We start from the raw sequence: 3,353 nt of genomic DNA, 5'->3' as shown, positions 1-3,353 counted from the left end.
ACATGACTTGGAACAAATACAGTCTAGGTACAAATATGGCTACCTGAAGTTTATGATCCCTACTCATGGAGCTGCATGAGGACATCACATTTTTTAAAAAGCTGCTTTGGGCACCCCCATTCCTGAGAAGTTTGTAGCTTGGTTTCCCTTTGCTACATAACGTTTGTAAGACTAACATTTAATAACCATACACAGTTGGGGCATTTTCTATTTTGAGAAATTTATTTGTAGCTTCCTCTTATTTACACTTGGGGACTATTTTTAAGTATTTTTGTTTCTCCATTGCAAGTGAAATCTTTGTTGCTAATCTTTTGCCATATGTAGAATTGTTCACTTGTTTTCAAGCAGGTAGTTCAATATCTGTAATTCTTGAATTCTTTTCAGCTAGCACGATGCTAGGTGTCCCTCACTGCTTATTAATTGTAGGAGATCGATGCATCAGTGTGCAAAGTGGGGGTTGGTCACTAGCACATAACTCAAAGTGTGATTATAGCTATCTTTCCACTTTTTTTTTTTTCTTTTTTTGAGACAGGGTCTCACTCTGTCACCCAGGCTAGAGTGCAGTGGCATAATCTCAGCTTACTGCAGCCTCGACCTCCTGGGCTCAAGCGATCCTGCTACCTCAGCCTCCCAAATAGCACATGCCAGTCCACTGAGCTAATTTTTCTATTTTTTGCAGAGACAGGGTTTTGCCATGTTGCCTAGGTTATTCTCAATTCCTGAGCTCAAGCCTGCCTCAGCCTCCCAAAGGGCTGGGATTATAGGTGTGAGCCACCATGCCTGGCCATCACTAATCTTCAAGGTTAATATTTGGAGGATCCATCCAGAGTCCAAAGGTTGTTAATACTCTTTCCAGATAGGGTGCCACCTTGTTTACATTACAGTCTTAAATCCAATGACAATGCTAGTGGAGTTCTAAATGATATTACTAGCAGGAAATGACTGTTTTAGTTGCAGCTCCAGTAATAAACTGCCATAGGAACAAGTTGGAAAGTGGGGGGGGGGGGGGAATGTGAACATGAAAATGTCAAGTCGTATGTATTACACAAGTGGTATTACTTTAAAAACTTTTATCTCCTTTTTGAGATGGAGTATTGATTTATTTAAAAAATGGTCTCTCCCCATTTCACTTTTTTTTTTTTTTTTTTTTTTGATGGAGTCTCACTTCTCTCACCCTGTTGTCCAGGCTGGAGTGCAGTGGTATGATCTCAGCTCACTGCAACCTCAGCCTCCAAGTAACTGGGACTATAAGCACACATCACCACACCCAGCCAATTTTTTTGAATTTTTAATAGGGTTTCAGTATGTTGGCCAGGCTGGTTGAACTCCTGACCTCAAGCGATCCACCCGCCTCGGCCTCCTGAAGTGCTGGGATTACCTGAGCCATGGTGCCCAGCCCATTTCACAGTACTTTTTATTTAACCCTATCATGCTAGGGCACTATGCAATATATGGCTGTTTCATTTTCCTTTTGTCTCTTTTTCCCAGGTGGTCTTCGAGGGATAGCACGAGGTGGTCTGACAGGACTAACACTTACGAGCCTCTATGCACTATATAATAACTGGGAGCACATGAAAGGCTCCTTGCTCCAACAGTCACTCTGAAGATTTTGCCAACTCATGAATGGAGGACACTTAGTATCTAGATCATTTTATAAGACAGTCTGGAGTTATCCTCTCTCTCCTACCTACAATTAGTTTGAAAAATTGGAGATTTTGATTTGCTGTGATGAAAATCCTGGATGGTTGACCAAGACTGGCACTTGTTCCAGCCATTAGTGAGTTGAAGCCAAAGGCCTTTGGTGACTCACTGAGAACCATGGTTCTCTTCTCCTCTGGAGAAGATCTTGCACATATCTCTTCTCCTCCCCCATGAACTAGAAAACCACTTACTCCCAGAATTCAGGTCATGCTTGTCAGTACTATATCACTAAGTCTGTTCATTTAATGATCCAAAACTGTAATGTTGCACTGTATTCCAAATAAAGGGTAAAAACAGAACTAAAGTTGTAACTCCAACACAGAAACATAGTGGTTGTCTCAATTTAAAAGTATCTACCTTGGTATAAAGTGAAAGCTACTCTCAGCATTTTCTGGCCCAATTGAGGCAAAACAACATCTTCATGTTTGTGTTGAAATGAGCTACTGGTGGCTGGGTGCGGTGACTCACGCCTGTAATCCCAATACTTTGGGAGGCCAAGGCAGGAGGATCACCTGAGGTCAGGAGTTTGAAGATCAGCCTGGCCAACATGGCAAAACCTTGTCTCTACTAATACAATAATCAGCCGGGTGTGGGGGGCGTGCCCCTGTAACCCCAGCTACTCGGGAGGTTGAGGCTGGAGAATCGCTTGAACCCAGGAGGCGGAGGTTGCAGTGAGCCCAGATGATGCCACCGCACTCCAGCGCAGGCAACAGTGAGACTCCATTTCAAAAAAAGAAATAAGCTACTGGTGGCATTCACCAATAGAGCTGATGCTAAACCACCTCAAGGTATTTCAGGTTAACCATTAGACTAGCATACTAGAACAATCTTTCCAACGATCCTGCTTCATTCCATACATATTAACTCCTCACTAGGAATAAATCAGAGCTAGGTTTTGGGTTTTTTTTTTTTCGAGACAGGGTCTCACTCTGTTGCCCAGGCTGGAGTGCAGTGGCGTGATCTCAGCTCACTGCAACCTCCGCCTCCTGGGTTCAAATAATTCTCCTGCCTCAGCCTCCCAAGTAGCTGGGATTACAGGCACTTGTCACCGTGCCCGGCTAATTTTTGTATTTTCAGTAGAGGTGGGGTTTCACCATGTTTGTCAGGGTGGTCTCAAACTCCTGACCTCAGGTGATCCACCCACCTCGGCCTCCCAGAGTGCTGGGATTACAGGCGTGAGCCACCGTGCCTGACCAAGAGTTAGATGTTTTTCAAGGAAGCCTTGGGAAAACTAAAGGACATAAGGCCAAGCTGTTTAGTTTGAGTTTGTTTTCTCATCCACAGTATGAAGTTAATCATGTATAACTGCACTACAGGTTACATACATAAATATTACTGTATTAAATACCGGGTGGCTCTATGATTGGAGAAAGTAAACTAGGGCCTTTTTGGATGCATCTGGTAAGAGGAATCCAGTAGAAAGGCACTGAGTCTTAGCTGAAGTCCCGTAGGTTTTTTTTAATAGATACGAATAGTTTTCATAAAAGACTGAAAATGGAGGTTAATATACCTATTGTTTTCTATTTTTTCATAAAATACACTGGTTATTTTTATGCTCAAGCTGTTTCTCAGCTGGATTCCTAACCAAAAGTTACCACATTATATAACACCACACTTTGTGACAAATAGTTTTACAAATAACACGCAACAAC

The 3,353-nt window shown here is 42.6% G+C and overlaps 1 long non-coding RNA gene across 1 annotated transcript; it reads left to right on the top strand.

The window, feature by feature from the left end:
* Positions 1-672: 672 nt before the first annotated feature.
* LOC105534414 lies at positions 673-2,022 on the top strand. The gene is made up of 2 exons (XR_001005271.1): positions 673-802; positions 1,489-2,022. It is a non-coding gene; the product is annotated as an uncharacterized LOC105534414 (long non-coding RNA).
* Positions 2,023-3,353: the final 1,331 nt, after the last annotated feature.

Source organism: Mandrillus leucophaeus, unplaced genomic scaffold, assembly GCF_000951045.1.
Source record: "Mandrillus leucophaeus isolate KB7577 unplaced genomic scaffold, Mleu.le_1.0 Scaffold1346, whole genome shotgun sequence".
Taxonomy (NCBI): Eukaryota; Metazoa; Chordata; class Mammalia; order Primates; family Cercopithecidae; genus Mandrillus; species Mandrillus leucophaeus.
This window is presented reverse-complemented; position numbering and strand designations above follow the sequence as displayed.